Source organism: Callithrix jacchus, chromosome 8 (genome assembly GCF_049354715.1).
Source record: "Callithrix jacchus isolate 240 chromosome 8, calJac240_pri, whole genome shotgun sequence".
NCBI classification, from domain to species: Eukaryota; Metazoa; Chordata; class Mammalia; order Primates; family Cebidae; genus Callithrix; species Callithrix jacchus.
In genome coordinates, this window is record NC_133509.1 from 71505642 (window position 1) to 71526453 (window position 20812).

At 39.5% G+C, this 20812-nt stretch overlaps 1 protein-coding gene across 4 annotated transcripts in view; it reads right to left on the reverse strand.

The window, feature by feature from the left end:
- The window catches only part of SLC25A21 (solute carrier family 25 member 21), a 539864-nt gene that overhangs the window by 197842 nt on the left and 321210 nt on the right, over nucleotides 1-20812 (reverse strand). The gene's annotated exons all lie outside the window — the stretch shown is intronic.

The window sequence follows — 20812 nt, forward strand, 5'->3', positions numbered from 1 at the left end:
AAATTTCTGAATTGCCTATGATACACAAAACACTCAGCTAATAACTCTTTAGTAATACAAAATGAAATTAGACAGAAATGGCATTTCTAAAACTTAAAGCTCTGCCAATATTTGAGATAGTCTATCCAGATCTCTGGTGGTCCTTGAAAATAAGTTACTCAGCTTATTTTCTGCTGAAACTCATGCTAGAACTGCAATGAATTCATTAGAATCTCTCATCTTGTCACTTAACTTTTCAGAATCTAGGACTTAGACTTTTAAAATTGAATTTCTTTACTTACTTCCAGTTATTCATTAACTGTTAATCAATTAATTCATATGCTCATTCAAATCTTAATTGTTCTCCAGCTATGTGTCAGTCCCTGGGGATCAAGTGAAGGAGGTACAGATCCTTCAGTCACAGACTGTCTTGTCATGTGGATACAGGTAAGTTAATGGGTAATTGCCAATACTTTGTGTGTGAAGTGCTGTGATAAGAGAAAATTTAGGGATGGGGGCATATAGTAGCTTCCTATCCAGAGGAAGAGATGTATAAAGGAAGATTTAAAAGATGAAGAGTTGGCCATAAAAAGGGGAAAGGAGTAAGGTAGAGAAAGCAAGCTTTTCATATATGCTTCCAATAATATCAATTCATATTTGCAAAGAAGTCATAATTGCAACCAATAATTGACTCTTTTCCAGAAGTTGCAGGGCATGTTACATATTTAATAGTATGTGATAAAACTATTCCATGAGGTAGATATGATCTCCATTTTACAGGGTAGAAAACTGGAAATCAGTCAAGTCACACTGAGTCAGGATTCAAACTCAGGTTCATTTTGCTCCAAAGCTAAAATTCTTTTTATACATTAGGTTGCCAGCTATAGGAAGCAGAGCAAGAAGGTAAAATAAAGGTCCTGTTCACAGTCTCTATTAGGAAAAAAGGCTTATGATCCAAGAAAGCTACTTAATCAGACCTCAGATTTGACTGTCTTTCCTTCCAGTCTTTCAGAAATGATATTCACCAGCATATCTTGTAACCATCCTGGAAAAGTGGTTGATAATCCATTATATGTTATAACATGTTATTTTCTCCATATTACCTCTACTCTATCAGCATCTAAGATCTCCAGATCTTTTGATCTGTACCACAGGACACAAAAGCCTGACTAAAGTCTCCAAATGGATTTCAACACTATCCAGCCAACGAGAGCAGAGATTCAGCATCTATTTAGGAAGCAATATTTTGGTCTTGTTTATGCTGCAAGAACTCCTTCATTCACTACCAGAAATTCAGACTTAATGCATAACACAGGAAGTGCATACAGGGACCATGGCTGGCAACAGAGTCCTTTCTTCTACCTATTCATTCCTAAAGACTATGACATTCTACAGTCCTCTTTAAATAAGAGATACAATTGAAGATTTTAAATACACTGTATGTTCTGTGCAGGGAATTACTTAGTATCTCTATTTAAAGGAAAATATTCTTAATATGAATAGGCTTTCGATGCTGGAGTCACTAATAGTTTACTAAACTTGGTACTTTTTATGTCCAAAGTAAAGTATGTAAGGTAACCTGGGAGCCATATGTGTCACATGATTTGTTAGGGCCCAATCACACCTAATTTCAGTGGCTGAAGCAAAAGAGGCAAGCAATTAAGGGAAAGTTTGGTGAGCTTCTGTTCAATCAAGGACGGAAACTTGCACAGCTGGAGACAATTCTGAGAAAATTGATCAGAATTCCTCTACCTTAACAAGAGCCTGGCTAACAAGTTGATACCTATGAATTTCTATAATCAGGCAGCAAGAATTTAAGAACCTAGAAACACAAGTCACCTTGGAATATTCAACAGCTCTAGCCCCTGTCATTTTAAGGAGCAGAGACACCTGTTAGCTTGGGATAAGGCAGACTATTTTTATTAATAATATAATATGATTGGTAACAAAATGTTCTATTCAGGTGTTGGGAGACTTAATTGAATGTGGCTGCTTATAAAATAACTTGATAATAAGATACACAACAGGGATTAGAAAAACTGGAATTATTACTCTTAATGGCATGTCTGGTATTCAAAATGTTGGATCGCCTTTTTTTTTTTTTTTAAAGACTTAGATTTTAATGTGTGTTTTCCAAATGAATAGTTAGGCATTTTCTCTTAATTGCTAATCCCCAGAACCCTATGAAGGGTTGCTTGATAGACACTTGTGAATGTCTGCTTGCTTGCTTGCTTAACAATATGATGACCACATTCCAAAAAGTCTTTTGCTGGGACAGATTAGCTACTTTAAGAAGGTTTTCTCTCATTTCTAAATAATGAATATGAGACTCTGGAAGGATATCAATCATATTAAACATCTGGAAGAGTTAGTGAAAACACTGTTACATTATTTTTTAAGTAATATAGTAGATCTACATACCTGCCTCCCCAACCTTATGATTATTTTTGCAGTTGCAATCTTTAACTTCAAAGCCAAAAAGTACTGGGAACATACCCTTTCTGATCCAAATGAGCATTCTATGTATCCTTCTCTTTATTGCATGGAGCAGGAAAGACCTAACAAGAAAAATCATAGTCCAAATGCAAAACCACCTTACACAGAGAACAACAACACACCCCAATCTGTTTCCACCAGCCAGCAAAAGGGAACCCGATGAGTTTACTTTAGCCTCTAAACCCACTTCCTGGATTCTACATCTTTTCTTAACTATACCATTGCTATTTAGAGGGGAAAAAAACTCCAGAACAATTAGACACACCTGGTTAAAGTGTCCTGTGCCCTGTTCACACTTCATGTTGTATCTTAAAGTGACAGCATATTAAAATGTCAATGGAATTCCTAGGCATTACGTGGCTATCACAGCTGAAAGTATAATTATAGTTCTTAGCATTATGGAACTGGACTTAACTCATTTCAAGGGCCAAAAAGTCACATATAGTGTGAAATATGTAATTTTCACAAAATTATAAAAGGTTAGAAAAATTGAAGTGTACCTTCACATAAACTAACATTCTTATTGTTGTGGCGCATGCGTGTGTGTGTGTGTGGGTGAGGTGTGTGTGTTTAGAGCATGATCGCGCTATTCTTTGGAGTCTACCATCACGTTAGGCACAATGCATAAAATTCTGGTTAAGAAAATTGTTACTCTAATATTTCCAAGACAAACACACAGCTGACCATATTTAGGTTTAAGTATGTATATTTAAAAGCCATACAGTAAACACTACTAAAATTTTAGATAGAAATCAAATATACTGAATTTGAATATAATAAATATCATAAATGTGATGTGGGATCAAATTGCTTCCATGCACTGAACAGGAACATTTAAAATCTGCTAGAACTTATGTCCCTGGTATTAAGTTGTGGCATTCTTATTGTGAAAACCAGAAGTGCTTGCAAAATACTTGTACTATAAGCTTGTCTCTGTAGTCAAAATAAAAGAGAATATTTCTAAGGAATTTGGCACTAAGACCAAAACAACAATTGTTCAAGGGGGAATAGGATAATTAAATTGTTCATTTGAAGACTGTAATGATAAGATATGAATCACATAGCCCATAGAAGTGTTTCGGCAGGGCCATGCTTCCATTAACATCTCCAAGGACAATCCTAAAGTTGCCAAATCGGAGGAGCTGCCCCAGTGAATGCTGTACTTAAGTAAAGCATTTTGCAGCAGACTGTCTGAACGCTTCTCATCATAACATGACATTACTCCAATTTAGCAATCTCTTATAAATAAACGCCTAGCCGTCTCTTATGTAGGAGTATGGTTGCTAAGACACACTCTGCTTTTTTAATCTGAGCATTTGTTTCTAACCTCTAGAAATCATTTCCTAAGCTGCTAGATAGACTCAGGACTAGCTTGATTCCCTCACCTCCCAAAGTTCCTGCTACCAGCCCAGGTCATCAGCTCCCGGTTCTTGTGAGTGGCCTGGCTGCTCTCTAACACCCAGGAGACCCTCTTCTCTGTCCAATAGGACATGCAAACATGAGCTTACTCTATGAAATAGTTGGTCATACAGAAAAACGTGTTTTGATGGCTGCAATTGCTCCAACTTGGCTACTCTTGGTTCTGCTGGACCAGCGACAAATGCCACAGCTTTTTAATGATCTGACCCCTGGGACTTTCATCAGCCAACACGCTATTTATTTAGAGGCCTTTGTCCTCTGAGACCCTCCAACAAACACTGCTGCATTATGCATCCAGAACTTTTGTTCCACTTGAATTAGAGAGCACAGTCCATTTAGTCTCTTAATTTTTCCACCCTTTTCTACAAAAGTAGATAGGGTGAAAATCTTTAAACTATAGAAGCCAGAAATATATGTTTAAGTGTTAATTTCAATTCAGGTTTGACAACTAGTAGATTGATGTGACCTGTGTACATTTAAAGCAATATTTAAAGTTGGGACAGAACATTCCTTCACTCCCTCCCTCACTTATTCATTCAGTTAGCATTTACAGAATATCTATTTGATACCAGGCACAGTGCCAGATACTGGGACTACAAATATAAACATAAAATGATCTCACATTTTAACAGAGGGAACCATAAAAACCTAACATTATAATGTGAAACATGCATATGATATATTAATACATAATAGACACATACACACAGAATTTTAAACAATGTCAGAGAAAAGAACAGTGGATTCACCCTGAAGATGTAGAAGAGGATTCAGACAGGTAGTTATAGTCGAGTTGGGTCTTGAAAGATGAGAGACTTTTCCCCAGATGAGGTTGGATGAGAGTAATTGTAGCAAACACACGTAGTGTATAATAGATGTTAACTGTTTGGGTTTGAATTCTGGCTCTTTCCTTTCTCATTTCTTGAACTCTTTAAATTTCAGTTTCCTCATCTGTTCAATGAAGATAATACTAGAACTTCCTTCATGGGTTTGTTAGAAAGATTAAAGTAGACAGCATGGTAAAGAACAGTGCTCAGACACAGCAAATGCTCGAGAAGGTAGTTGCTAATGATTTTTATTACCATTATCACTATGATGTGTATTTACAAGCTGTGTTTGGGAAATAAGAAATGGTAGTCTGGTGTAATGAGAATGAAAGTGTGTTAGACTTAGCAGATATTGTGGATTCAGGAAAAGACTGTTTGGGACCCTATACAAAAAGCCTTGTATGTCATCCTAAAATGTCTGCACTTGGTATCATCAACAAAAGAAAACCAGGGATGGTTATACAGTTCAGATGAGCACCCACTAAGAGACCAACAGTGTACAGAAACCTGCAGTGTAGGAGGGTAATTGCTGTCTTTTGTACTTTTCTGGGGCCTGAGGTGAGGGGGAGCATTCTGCCATCCTTGGAACTAGAGTGATGGCAGCAGTTTGCCCAAGGTGGAGGCAATAAGGGGCTGCACTGTCTGTACAATTTTTTTTAAATAAGAAGCATTGGTTTGCATTATATTATCACCACGATATGATAATTCTGAACAATGACAGTAAAATAATGTGCTCTTCTCTGCTAGACAAGCCACGCCTTAGCATGCCATGACTTGGTAGTTTGTTTTGAGAACTCTAAGGAGGATTAACAAGCACCCAGAAGCTGAGGACCCTGTAAGGACTTCCTGATGCTTAGGCATGGGTTAATTCAGGACTAGTAAATGGGCCTGAGGAGCAAATAGCCAAACCCAATGTTTGAGAGGGGCCAAGTAGTTGGAAAAGTTTAGGGCACCTCCTGAGGAGAAAAGATCAAAGCGAGAGGCACCCTTGGGGGGATCCCAAGAAAAAGAGGTAATAACACTAGATGTTGGGTAGTGAAGATGATAGACACAGATGCAGAAAATCAAGAAGGGCAGAGAGAAGGCTTACAGCAATACACCTTCCTCATCTGTGGCTACGTCACCATTGGTGGGTCAAGTACCAATCTAGAAAGATCCAGTCCAGTGGTTTTCAGTACCTCTAGCATCAGCAGCATCATATCCCAAATGCAAATCGTTGGTCTCCACCCTGGACTGACAGTATGAGTAACTAGGGTGGGGCTTAGCAATCTGGGTTTTAACCAGCCCTCCTGGTTATTCTAATACACACTCAAGTTTGAGAATCACAGGTCTCCCCAACTGTGGAGCAACTCCCTAAACACAACACTGTATCCTCAAGAGTTATGAGATGATATTCTGATGCCTCATTGGTACTTATGACATTTGTCACATATCAATATGTATGCCTTGAATAGTTCCTTCCCTTAACCCAGTGGTTCTCAATGGGGTGAAGCATGGTTTTGTTTCCCAGGAGGGTATTTGGTGACGTCTGGAAGCATTTTCAGTTGTCATGCTGAAAGGAAGGTATTATTGGCATCTAGTGAGTAGAGGCCTTAGATCCTGCTAAAACATTCTACAATGCTCCAGACAGATCCTTCCAACAGAGAATTATCTGGCTCTGGTTAACCTTACCAAGAAAAAGTTTGTGGGCTTTTTTTTTGTTGTTTTTTTTGGAGGATCTCCATTACATTGGGGGGAAAATCAGGGTGGGAAAGTCGGCATCTAATCTGGTGTCTTTGAATACAAATCCTCGCTCCTAAGGCGAGGAATGTTTACTGATTGGTGACTGACTCTGTTTATTGTTGGTCTGTAAAGGAAGTAGGTGCTTTATGACCCTAACCAGGAACTGCTGGCTTTGTTTGCTCTCCCTCTCTCAAGCTTGTCTTTCTGTATATTGTTTCTATCCTGATTTCATTCTTTGATTCCAAAGTGGTCAGGCCAGTCCTGATCTGGATCTCCAGCGTTAAGTCCCATAGCTCAGACATGGCTTGTAAGGGAGGAGGAGTAATGGTGATTCTGGAGACTGCTCATTCTGGGAGTGGACACTGGGGAGGACAACCCCACTGAAATGCCAAAGCGAAGACAGCAGAGAGTGCTTGATGATCTCCCACTGATTGCTTTCTCCTTAGATTGGGAGAGGCCAGTGGAAAGGGGGCCACTGGCACCACATTGGAGAAGAGCTAGTTAGGGCTGTGCCAGACACGTGTGTGAGTGATGTGTGGAAGTCCCAGGATCCCCACACCCCGGCACGTTGCTGGTACAGCAGAGGCCGGCACACAAGGACTGTCCATTGAGCAATTCTGCTAGAATCTGAATGAGGCAGGAACTGGGCTTAATTGTGGGGTGGAGGGGCATGAAGGAGAGAGATCTATGGAGCCTGGAAGCACATCTCACGTAGAAAATGCACTATCAGATGGAAAGAACGAATGAGAGCTACAACTGACATGAATATCTGGCTTGCTTTTTCTTTAATTTGGGAACCTTGTCTGCTGTGCCATCCAAGGAAGCTCACTGCTGGTGCAAAAGGACATTTAATTTCTGCAAACAATGCTTGGCATCTTTTTATGCAATGATTTTTACAGTCCTCACATTTCCACAGGCCTTTTTACATTTACCACTGTTAGACTCTAGAATGTACTCTAGCAGTCAAATGGAATAAAGTACTGTTTTTACTTTAATGGAATTTTTTTGTACTTAAAGCCTAAGATATGCTTTATCTAGGCCTGGGGTCTGGCCTGCCTGGGTTTGGGTCTCAAGCCTTTCTTAGCCTCAGCTGCAATGGAGCTCTGCAAAGGGAAGACCCTCTGGAGGGCAGGCCCAACACTGGAAGCTCACTTCCTAAACACCAAGGGAGCCGGCCAGTAACCCTCCTATGGAAACACCTTTCAGGCAGCACCGCAGGAGTCTCTATTTAAACAGGTGACCTTGCAGAGAGAGGCTCCAGATCCCATTACCGACTGCCCGGCTGAGAGGCAGATTTGTTTTTATGAGCTCTCAAGGCACACATTGCGGGCCAGGCGTAAATATGGAGAAAACTTGCTGAGACCTTGCCCCCTTTCCACAAAACGTAAAGAAAAGAAAATCATGCTGAGGCTTTTGAGAATCACTACCTATCAGTAAATAACCAGTAAGCAAAGTGGTCATCATTTAATTCAAGTTTTAAATTTGCTTTATCTGTGGTGATGAAAAAGAATATCGGATATTTCAGCCCTCCTGTGTCCTACATGGAATGGTGGAAAGAGGAAAACAGCTGCTTGTATATGAAGCAGTTTAAGGGTCAAATATTGCTCTGCCCAGAGGTGCTGACATCACTTAACTCTCCCCAGGAGAGGGGCATTGGCGTCATTTGTTGGGCCGCGGCCTCAAGCCTGAAGATGGGCGGGCTGCAGCCCCCATCTTATTTCTCCTTGAGCACCTACAGGGTCAACAATTGCAAGTGAACATTGCAATTAAGACTCTAAAACTTTGTTTTTATTGGCTTTGGTGGGGAATTTCTTTTTCACAATTAATAAAAACACAATACAGTCAGTAAGTTAAAATGAGAATTTGAGTTTCAAATGTTGCATAGTCATTAGGCTAATCATAAGTCATTAGTCATTTGTGGTTGACAAGGAGGGTTATAATTTGACACCTGGCAAAAATCAAGTCGATTTCAGAGAACTTAGAGTTGGGAAATGAGATGGAAAAAACACCCTCTTTTTCCCTAGGAGGTCCCATGAAGTAACGTTTGCAAAACTTCTTTTCTTTCCCCAGAAGTGAATGACCCATGATTCAGTACTGTGGTGTCTCCATCTCTGCCTGCTGGACCACCCCTACCCCCACCCTCCAGAGCCTTGTAAGCACTGGCCAAAGAATTGCCTCAGAAGGTTCTCAGAAGTGAACCTCTGGGAGTTGAGAGAAAGAGATAAATAACTTCTCAACCTGATGTTTAAGAAACAAGAACCCACCAGAAAGCACCAGCATCAATTCTGAAAATATTTTTTGAAAAATCATAGAGTCATGGGAGAATGACAGAATGATATTAGGATGACAGGACTTTTATTTCCTAACTTTTCTATAAAATCCCAGATTTTCTTCTGTCTACCGTCTATGACCCATTTTCTTTTGTGTGATGAGAGCAAAATATTGAACCCTGAGTTTGTATTTTCTGACCCCCGACCTCTCCCAGGTGTTCTGGCTCATTTCCTGAGAGTTATGTTTGATTTGGGAATGCTTCCCTCTTTTCTCCCATTCCCCTGTTACCATTTGAAACCTGGAACACCCACATACAAGACCCTATCTCCCTGTGCTACCCCAAAACACTCTTAAGTGTTCTCTCAGAACTTGGCAAGTATCTATACAGGGACAGTTTTCTCACACTCTGGGAAATCAAAATATAAAACAATAGTTATTTTCCAATTCTTCAACCTGAAGATAAATTTTAGGGTTATTTCTTTTTCCTTTCTATTTAACATGAGTTTTGGTTTTAGTACTAAGAGGAAATCAAATAATCGACTTCAGTTTTCAATGTAACAAGGAAACAGAAACTCTAATTTGATCCAAAAGTTATTCCAAGATTATCTCTTCAGAAGTTGTGGTTAATATTTTCTTAATAAACCTCTCCCTTTCCTTTTCTTTTTCAGATTTCAGAAGGCTGGACGACATAACTTCTGAAGTCATGCATTATTTTTATTTTAAAGCGAAGCCTTCTTGACACCACTACTCTGCTAATCCTGTCATCTTTTAAGAAGAAAATGCTTAAGATAGCTTAAAAATATTGATAAAATGAAATTTTTTACATCTTTTAATTCAATGAGAGGCCAATCTACTAAGCTAACAAAAAAAAACTACATTCAGGAATGCAACTCTGCCTACGCCATCTGTCATGATTCCTTAAAAATAAATAAATACTTCATGAGATGTGAAAATAAAAATAAGATATTGTGCACGCTAAAAACATTTCCTCAAGGGGCATCCAGGCTGGGCTCATAAAGCCCACTTGTAACCAGCATCAAGATGCCCATCCAACCACCATCTAGGAGGGTGAGTCTTTTCTTCCTAGTCTAGGGCATAGGGTCATTAATGCACTGGACTGGAGTTAAGAGGCTTAAACCTTAGCTGGCAATGAACAGGACTGACAGAGGCTGAACTATCCTGGGTCCAGATGTCAGTTTGTAGGTATCAGGATAGTACAGGGACAGGTGATGTACAGATCCTGAAAAATTCACTGACACATGGTGAATATATAAATATCATGTCTCACTCTCTGTGGTATAAAACCACACAAATGCAACTTAGGCTTTATAAAATGCCCAGATTACTAACTAGCCAAAGGAAGATCCAAAAAAATCTGTGAATTGATCCTGTGTGAAACATGGCTCATGATAGTAAAAACAGGCTTAGTGTGTTTGTGTTTTATATTTCCAAATACATAATTTGAAAATGCATATGCTGTGCCCAATTTTAAATGATATTCATTCAATCATTCATTCACTAAGTGTTTATTGAGCACTTACTTTATGCTTAACACTCTTGTAGACACTGCACATATATCTTGGTGAAGAAAAGAAAGAAAGCTCCTTGCCTTTAGAAAGCCTATACTCCAGTTGGAGCAGACAAACAGTTAACGTGTACACAAATAAATAACTTTGATGAGATCAGAAGACTAAGACAAAGACAAATAAGGTAATGAAAAAAATGAGAGACGCTCAGGAGGCCACAGGAGATGGGGCAGCCAGAGAAGTTTCTCTGAGGAGATGACAGCTGAGCTGAAGTATGAAGGTCAAAGAGAAGCCAGACACTCCAGGAAGAAGGGATTCCAAGAACACAGGACCTGAGACAGGAGAGAGCTTGGGGCATTAATGGAGTTGAGAAACCCCATTACCAGATATGTACATTTTATTTTTAAATGTAATCATTTTATTTTTAAACAATGAAAACACTGCCTTGGAAACAGAATATCAGGTTAGAGGAAGCCGCCAAGACCATGTAGGGAAATGCCCTCAGTTTCCAGGTTTGGGAGTGAAATTTCAGAGCAGCTCCATTGACTCACAGAGTGGGGCCAACAGTGCTGAACTAGAAGGCTGGTCTCCTGTCTTCAGTGGGTGTGTCTTCCCACATGATCCACTGCCTTAGTGGAGCTGTGTTAATTACACTCCCCCTGGACACTGAAGGCCTGTCCACAAAGGAATCATATCTGCTTGTCTGACCTTTCTAAATGAAAATAGGTCAGAATTCTAACCAGCTCTCACTTTGGGAGAGCATCTTAGGAAAAAGTCACACTTTTTTCTAATGTGTGCCTTTTACTTTTCAAAATTTAAAAGGACACAAATACAGAGATAAGAAATTCTAAAGTGTATATTTTTCTGAGCATATTTAGAAATACTGAGTTGGATCATATAAGAAGTTCATCTCAATGTTGTATTATTTCATAAAAAACACAAATGCATATCCCTGATAGAGTCTGATTACCAAAAATTGATGATATTCAGAATAATTTTGGGTTTTTGCGATAATAGGGAAGTAAGTAACCTATTAAGCTCTCACAAAAGTTTCACTGCAGAAAATATTATTCAATAACCCCAAATGGGAAAAATTTATCCTGTAAGAACTTGGCCCAGAGTATACAGAGTTGCATCCAGCTCTATTTATCATCTTGCAAACTTCTTCATTATGTTAAAACTAAATCTCAGCTGTGCCCTGACTGCAAAGCAAAAGCATACAGGCTATTTTAGCCACCTCAACAAGAATATTCTGAGAACAAATAGATTTTCCAAGAATGTTAAACATTTTTTATCAATTTTTGGTCAAGGTTCACGGTTATGATATTACATTATCAGCCTCAAATCTGTTTGTCTAAAGCAACTTATGATTTTTTACTCTTGATTCACAGAGAGGAAAAACAATCTTCTAGAATGTCCATGATAGCTGTAGCCTTCTGCTGTGTTAGAATCTCAACAATTTAGATTTCATTCGGCTTGATTCCCATATGCTCGACTCAAAAGCAGCTTTCCCATGGGCCTGGCCTGAGGTTCTAAGGTTCATTTCACAGTTAGAGTTTTCTCCCTTAAGCAGCCTCTTTCTCAACACTTTCAGGTTTTCTCACGCTGCAGAGGAGAGCCCAAGTAAGAATCCTAAAGTACTTTCTCCATGGCACATGACTTTTCAAGAATATTCCAGCCCTTTTGAGAGAGGCACCTGCCCTTTACAGAGGAGCAAACACTCTGGATAAGATAATTTTACTTTCACTGATGGCAGATTGCTTAGAGTTTAACTAGAAAACATTGTTAAAAATGTTACAATGCATTTACTCCAGCATCTATTGTATTTTAAATTTCTACTCCACTGTAACTATTTAGTCCTGTGGATTATAAATACTCACTGTCCAATTTTCATTAAATTTTTGTCTTATAACGAAAAAAAAATGTTACAATGGCAAAATAAACAACAAACATTTTGAACGTTTGCTTTACTTGAATTTAGAGCTAGGGCTAATCTCAGATAGATCTTGAATAAACACTGAAAATAGGCATGGTATTAGTTCTAAATTCTCCCCCCAAAAACATGCCTTTAAAATAGAAGATAATCAATCTGACTAAGGTCTAATATCCAGAATCTACAAAGAACTTAAACAAATTTACAAGAAAGAAACAAACCCCATCAAAAAGTGGACAAAGGATATGAACAGACACCTCTCAAAAGAAGACATTTATGCAGCTAACAAACATAACGAATAAAAGATCGTCTTCACCAGTCATTTGAGAAATGCAAATCAAAACCATAATGAGATACCACCTCACACCAGTTAGAACGGAAATCATTAAAAAGTCAGGAAACAACAGATGCTGGAGACGATGTGGAGAAATAGGAATGCCTTTATACTGTTGGTGGGAGTGAAAATTAGTTCAACCATTGTGGAAGACAGTGTGGTGATTTCTCAAGGATCTAGAACCAAAAACACCATTTGGCCAGGCAATCCCATCACTGGGTATAAACCCAAAGGATTCTAAATCATTGTACTATAAAGACACATGCACATGTATCTTAATTGCAGCACTGTTCACAATAGCAAAGACTTGGATCCAACTAAAATGCCCATCAATGATAGACTGGATAAAGAAAATGTGGCATATATACACCATGGAATACTATGCAGCCATAAAAAAGGATGAGTTCGTATCCTTTGCAGGGACATGGATGAAGCTGGAAACCATCATTCTCAGCAAACTAACACAGGAACAGAAAACCAAACACCGCATGTTCTCACTCATAAGTGGGAGTTGAACAATGAGGACACATAGACACAGGGAGGGGAACATCACACACTGGGGCCTGTTGGAGGGTAGGGAGCTAGGGGAGGGATAGCATTAGGAGAAATACCTAATGTAGATGAGTTGATGGGTGCAGCAAACTACCATGGCACATGTATACCTATGTAACAAACCTGCACGTTCAGCTCATGTATCCCAGAACTTTAAGTATAATTAAAAAAAAAATAGGAGATTGCCCGGGCGCGGTGGCTCAAGCCTGTAATCCCAGCACTTTGGGAGGCCGAGGCGGGTGGATCACGAGGTCAACAGATCGAGACCATACTGGTCAACATGGTGACACCCCGTCTCTACTAAAATTACAAAAAATTAGCTGGGCACGGTGGTGCGTGCCTGTAATCCCAGCTGCTCGGAGGCTGAGGCAGGAGAATTGCCTGAACCCAGGAGGCAGGCGGAGATTGCGGTGAGCCGAGATCGCGCCATTGCACTCCAGCCTGGGTAACAAGAGCGAAACTCCGTCTCAAAAAAAAAAAAAAAAAAAAAAAAAGGAGATTATCTGAGAAAAGTGTATGATGGCATAACAAACACTTAGAAAAATATCTTGGTTGTTTTTAATTTGAAATAATCCCACATCAATTTATTTTATTTGCATATTGTATAGTCATATTAAATTACAATAACCCCAAGTTGGAATCTAAGCTATAGCTTAGGCAAACTATCTCCTAGGGGAACTTGTGATGGGCATTGGCTAAATAAGTAGATTAATGAAATTACTGGAAATTTAAAGGCAGTTGGGACAAAACCCTGAATGGATCCGGGGAAGGAACGAAGGAAATAGTCTTCATGCTGATGCTCATTTTAGAAATAATTCACTTTCCCATGACAAAGATAAGAAGGCCATTTAAGAATTATTTACCTTTCAGCTTAAAAAAAGAGAAAAAAAAAAGATGTCTGGAGAACTCCAATGGCAGGCATGAAGAATGCATTGTTGCTGTTCCTTCTCATCCTCAGGCTGGGGTAGGCACAGAAGGAGCATTTGCAGTTAAGCAGGGAAAAAAAGCAAGAAGTATCGAAACAGAACACACCTTTCCTTATTAGCTAAGGGAGAATCTTCTGAGACCATTTAATTAGTTGAGGAATAATAGCTACTGTACTCTATATAAACACTAAATCTTTATTTTTTAAATTTAGACAAAACACAAATTAAAGAGCGATTACACACTTTACAAAGCTTTGCAATGTGAGTCATAAAAATAGCTTGTTCCTCTAGGGAGTGATTTTAAAATAAATTCCATTTACAAAAAAATAAATAAATTTAGAAACAACCTATTCAGATTATAAAGTGAGTTACAGTTGATTTAACATAATAGAATTTTGTTATTTTATGTGGGAAGAACTGACTGGATTTTTTTTAAAAAAGGATTTTCTCCTTATTAACAAGATTGAAAAATAATTTTAGTCTATGGCAGCAAGATTCTTCTGCATATAATCTTGGGGACCAACTTTTTTCCCCAGTGCCTCAGGCAACGAATCCTTCAGCTCCTTTTTTTCATTGGGTCACAGTAGCAGCACAAGTGGATGTGCGTGGAGCACTTCCTATGGATAAGGCAGTTATTGCAACCAACCCAGCCTAGGACCTGGGTCTGTGTTCAGTCAGACCTCCAACATGTGGGGAAGATGAAGGGGCAGGACTTTCTACTGTGGACTCTTTTCAGCTTTCCAGAGTTTGGATACAACACTTGCTCTCCCAAAGAGAGGCAGAACATTATCAAAGTAAAATCTCAGAAGTAGTATCAATGAATAGCGTCATGACCTATCATCCCCAAACCCTCTGCCATTCTCCAGAGGGTCCCATACATCTAGAATGTAGACATGCAACTTTCTGTATTAGTGCAAAAATAAGATTATTTTCTCTTCGTTTTAGTTTCATTCCTAGGTTATATTAGTCACTATACAAATGTGAGACCTTTCAAAGTTTGCTATGAACTCATAAACAATGATTAATTTAATTTGTATTAAAGCACTTAGATTGGAGCAAGTGGTATTTTAAAGCACATATTCATTCATTTAAAACCACATAATTCACTGCAGCTCTATAATGTGCCAAGCAGAGCCTGGCCAACTGGCACCTCTATTCATTCCAAATATGTTACCCATCTTGTGCCTGTTTTTATTTGATTACGTTATTAAACAAAATCTTTACCAATGACTGCATGGAAAAGAATGACTTAATCAATACAGTGCTGCGGTCCGGTCCGCCCACTATGTAGTACTTTCTTGCTTGGGCTCAGAAATTACAAAAAGACATTTCAATTAAATAAAACGAATCCCAGAGAAACCCTATTATGGTCATGCAACTTCAAAAGCGAAGTAGAAGTTGCACTCACAATGTATCTGGGGATCCTGTAACCATTCTGTATCATTATATGTTGCCATGGACTGATTTAGCTACATGACAAAATCCCAATAAAAATATAGTTTATAAAACTGTGGTTCTACTCCTCATTTGTTTTACTTCAGACACATTCTATCCATGGTTAGAAACAAGCCATGACAGTGGTCTAGCCCTGAATTTCTACCCATGGTGAGAAATCAGGCATAACCATGTTCTAACCCTGAATACGATCTTAATGTTTTACACCACGGGCAAATCATTAACATATGGACATAACCTTCCCAGCTGCTCTGTTATTTATTTATTTTTGAATCCTATAGGTTCTACTGCCTCCAGTCTATAACCCATCCTAACATTTTCCCTGTATTTTCTTCTTATTTTAAAAAGATTCCTTTCTTTCTTCTTCTTCTTTTTTTTTTTTTTTTTAAGGATCTACTGGGGGAAAAAGTCTTCATTCTGTGTATCCACCCCACTGTTCCATTGGCCCCAACATCCCCTCTCCAACCTCTAAATTAAGCATTCACTTTAAAGTTCATGGCTGTTTCCCTTCCTCCCTGCTAAAGGAGGCAGTGGATGCTTCCCAGAGCCTGGCTTCGCACACTGCTGGACACCCCACAAAGCAGCCTCTCACCATACCCCGTTCTCAGATTTCTCTTTTTAAGAAATTTTGTGGTGGGCTTATGCCTCTAAATCATTTTCACCCATCAGAGCCATTTACCTTCCCTCTGTAACAACCAATACTCGCTCCTATCCCATCTCTTGGTGCTAATTTCTGCCTCAGTATCCCACTCAGTAGGACAGAATGAGTTGTTTCTGGCTATGGATAATATATTTCCATATCACTCTCAAAAACCATGTAATGAGCTGTGCAAGACAACCGTTTTGTCCTTTCACTTCCGCTCACGCAAACAAAGCAGCAGTTTACAAAAAGAAAACCAATGAGAATCATAGGTTAATGAAAGTTTCAACACTTAAGGAAAAAAAAGGAGTTCTTTACCTGACTTTTTACAAAACTGCCAACAGCGTATTCAGCATTGGTTCCCAAAGGCTGACCCAGTGACCAGTCCAGGTTTGCTGCATAAGAATCACTCGGGAGGTTGTTAAACATAAATATTGGGAGGACTCACCCCTAGAGTTTCTGATTCAGAAGTCTGGGGTTTGGGAGCCACCAACAGAGTGTAAATCAATCTCCACAGATTGAATAAAAGCCCCATAAGCACATATATAACAACATGTGGATGCCAAATTTTCAACCCATATGAGTCTTTAGAACTCACCCAGTGATTAATATGTTTTGAAAGAAGTATGAAAAGACTTCTCAGTGCAAGCTAAGTCCTGATGGGGGGTGGGAAGGATGACAGCCAAGGTATGCATTGGTCTGTACACTCACCACTAGTCTTTAACTCTATGTCTACAATCGGATGTGAAAATGACCCCCCCCACACACTTTCTCCCATTCCCCCGCACCCACCAGAAAACATGCTCTGTAGTTCTTTATTTGACAGTTGGGGTGCTTTAAAAATGTTGCTTTTTGTTTTTAGAGATAGGAGTCTTGCGATGTTGCCTGGGCTGCTCTCAAACTCCTGGCCTCAAGCAATCTTGCCTCAGCCCTCTGACAAGCTGGAACTACAGGACCACTGCTGTGCCTTTGGGGCACTTTAAAAAAGATCAGTCCTTACAGGATTGGCAGTTTATGTAGTATGCACCTGATTTATGCTCTGTTCAAAACTGAGAACAAAAATGATAAAAAAATGACTAAGGGTGAAACAGAACAAACACCTCAGTAATTATACCTTCCTGAAGCACAATGGGCCATTTCCTTTCCTGGGATTAAAAATATGAAAGGGATATAAGTTACAACTCTCTCAGCTTGTGACTTCCATAAATCCTTGGGGCTTTCAAATGCCACTTTCTCCACACAGGTACAAACCTTGAAATGCATACGTAGCAAAATTTCCCCCAATTAGCACCTTGCTTATTTGTAACCATCATTTCATTCCAAGCAAGAGTATTCTTAGGAAAGAGCCACTGGACCCCGTCATTCTCTTTAAAGACCTTCCTTTTAAGATTACATTCTAGGCTTGTGCTGTCTAATTCAAGAACCTCCAGCCCCATGTGGCGGTGGAGCATTTGAAATGTGGTTGATGAGTCAATACTGAGATGTGCTGTAAGTATAAAATAGACACTAGATTTTGAAGACTTTTATGAAAAAGAAGAATGGAAAATATCTCATTCATAGTTTTTATGTTAATATGTTGCTATGGTAATGTTTTGAATCTATAAGGTCAAATAGGATTTATTATCAGAATTAATTTTACCTGTTTCATTTTTACTTCTTTAAATGTAGTCCTTTGAAACCTTAAGATTACATGTGTGTTGTGCATTTTGTTTCAATTAGCCAGAGCTGTTCTAGATGGAGTCCAGGGTTTCACTTCCCATCTCAAAGCTTGTCCCACACGCTGCCTCAGCACCCTGGATCCCTCTCCCCACTTAGTCCACCCACCTCTGCTCCAGGCACAGCTAACGGGAACCTTCTCACATTACTAAGTTCTTTCCCAATCCAGTTCCTGAAACTCCACTATAGGCTTGTAATCTTGCCCACTACCCTGTCAAGTAATGTTTCCCTTTTTATGTTAACAGATTATAATTTCCCACCTTTTTCATGAAATCTTCCCTTTTTCAGTGAAGATGACACAATGAAGACCTATTATTCATTTTGTAGACATTTCAGTTTTGCCATAGAACTCTTATTTTTTTGATTTTTATTATTTTGATTATTACCAAATACTCATTTCTTCAATGGCATTCACTGGGCACCTCCTGAAGGCCAGGCACAGTGATGGCTCTAGAGGATACTGAATAATGTCAGCATGTAGCCCCAAAATGATGTGTGGCATGAGGCCAGCAGGAACACAGACACTAAACCAAGGCTCTTCTGCCCAGAAGGATGCTTTACTTGCAAACACCTTGCTGAGGAAGACTTTGAACATAGTGCTTATATAACACGTAAGTCTGTGGCTTAGAAAATTGAAACTGCTTGACTCCATAATAAACACTCCCCCGCCTACACCCGTATGCTCCCTCAGGTTTCTCTGCTACCCTTAAACTCCATTTGTGTTTGTATTCCCTGGATTTTTGCTAACCCAGGATTAAATACCATGCTTGCGTGCGCGCACGTGTGTGTGTGTGTATGTGTGTGTGTGTATGCTCATTTGCTTTTCCTAATAATGTGGATACCATTGTTGTTCCTATTTAAAGATGAGGAAACTAAGGCACAGAAGAGTTACGTAGCTTAATGAAATCACACAAGTAATGAGTGGAGGAGTCAGGATTTGAACCCAGGCAGCCTAACTCCAGATTCAAAGCTATTAACCACACACAAACAAACACCAAGCACCATGTAAGTTTGAAGCTGCCAAGGCTACCTAGTGCTGGATGAGAGAAGCTACCCTAAAGTGAGACATATATAAGAAAAAGATAGCTGGAGAAAAGGAGAGAAAGAGGGAGCAAGAGAGAATATCAGAGAAATATAACTAAAGATTATTTTATTTGCACTGCAGGAGAGTACGAAGCCAGAAACTACCCTTAGACCTTCCCGGCTACACAAGTGAATGGGGTCTTTTGTTTGTAGCCGTAGGTTCTTAAGGAGGGGTCCACTCACAATGGTACACAGAGCTCTGTTTGTGTATAAACAGAACTATAAAACAATATATATACATGTCTCTGGGGAGATTCTCAAAAGAGACCTGGATTCTGCATAACTGCCATATGTGCAGCTTCTTAGTCAAATATCGTCTGCTAAAATCAGCTGGGGACCCTTAGAACACATTGTTTGTCATGTGGCTGGCCTCTGCTAACATTAGGTCTATCCCCAGTGCCATACTTGCATGTAGCAGAATAAGCTTTTTTTCTATATTAAATGCCACAATGCCTGGAATTTTGCCATAAAATATGTATCAATGATAATTTCTAACTATCTTTTAAAATAAAAAGTGGGTCTGAAGCAATACTCTTGGCAATTCAACATGCTGAATTGAAAATGCATGTTTCTCTCAGTGCTTTTTCCAAATCCCTCAAAAATAACAGTATGTCAGTCCCCATTCTGCTTATCTTCAGATAAGTCTCTCACTTCCTGCCTTGTCCTGCTCTGCTCTGCAATGTGAAGGGGCTAACCTCTGCAGGGCTGGGCTTCCCATACTTCCATGGGTTCAGCAAATAGGAGCACTGGTGGGTGAGAATCTGAAGGTGGGGAGAGAAGGAAGAAACCAGATGACTTCTCCTGTCCCTGTCTACCTCAGGCAGGCAGTGGCTACGTGCTGAGACTGCAGCTCCCACTAGACAAACCTACCATGATTCCAGCTGCCAGCAGGGTTAAGAGGCCCTGGGCTCTGGCAACACCACCTCCTCTCTTTCTCCCTTCAGCCTGTGGTGGTGGTGCTATTGCTAATCTCTAGGTTGCCTCACAGACCTTTGCTGGCTCCTTAGCAATTCTACAATCTGGACAGAATTGGGGCAAGGACACCATTCAACTCAATACAAAGCAATATAAGTATAATATTTAGAAATATTGAAGTGAATCACGACAGAATCAGCTAAAAGTCAAAGGTCTTTACCTCTGGAATTCCTTGCATTTACTTTGCCTAGTTTCAAATACTCAGAGTGTGTGTATTCTCCTGATTGGGCCATGACTAACACAGGTGGCAAAAAAATAATAATTATAAATAAGCATACACCCAGATAGACAAAGAGGATGAGGCAAGACTTAAAGAGTTACTTGCAAAAAAGTAACTCATTTTTTAAGATGGATAAGGATGGAGGAATGGCCACTGCCTTAGCAAGGCAGAGAAGACTGAACCCTAAGTATCTAAAGAAAAAATTGCCAGTAAAGACCCTGGGATGTCCCTGGAATGCCTCAGGCTTCAGAGGTACCAGACAACTTGAAAAATGAGTATATGTAACTCGAAGCAAGGGCACTGCTTGAAGTCCATGTATGTTTTCTCTCCCACCTCACACTAAAGACCTGAGGCTTACTTTTTGGAGACTGGATAAGAGCAGATTCAGACTGGGAGCCACTAGGTACAGTGGAGGGCAGGAGAGCTGCCCCATACCAGAAACAAGAGGATGACGAGAATATTTTCATCCTTAACAGTGGGACCTTCCCACACACACAACCTTGATTGAAAGATTCTTCATTGGAGAAACAGTATCCCCAGAAAAGACATTTAAATTTTGTTACTGGAAGAGAGATCAGAGAGGACCTAACAAAAATACAAAGTAATTGCCAAAACTCCACCTTCAACAAGCCCCACCACGTTACCTGCTAAGAGTTTGACAATGTTGAAATAGTAGGGAAAAGGAACGTGAAGAAACATTTAGGAAGGGATTGCAATTTACAATAGCCATATAGGGAA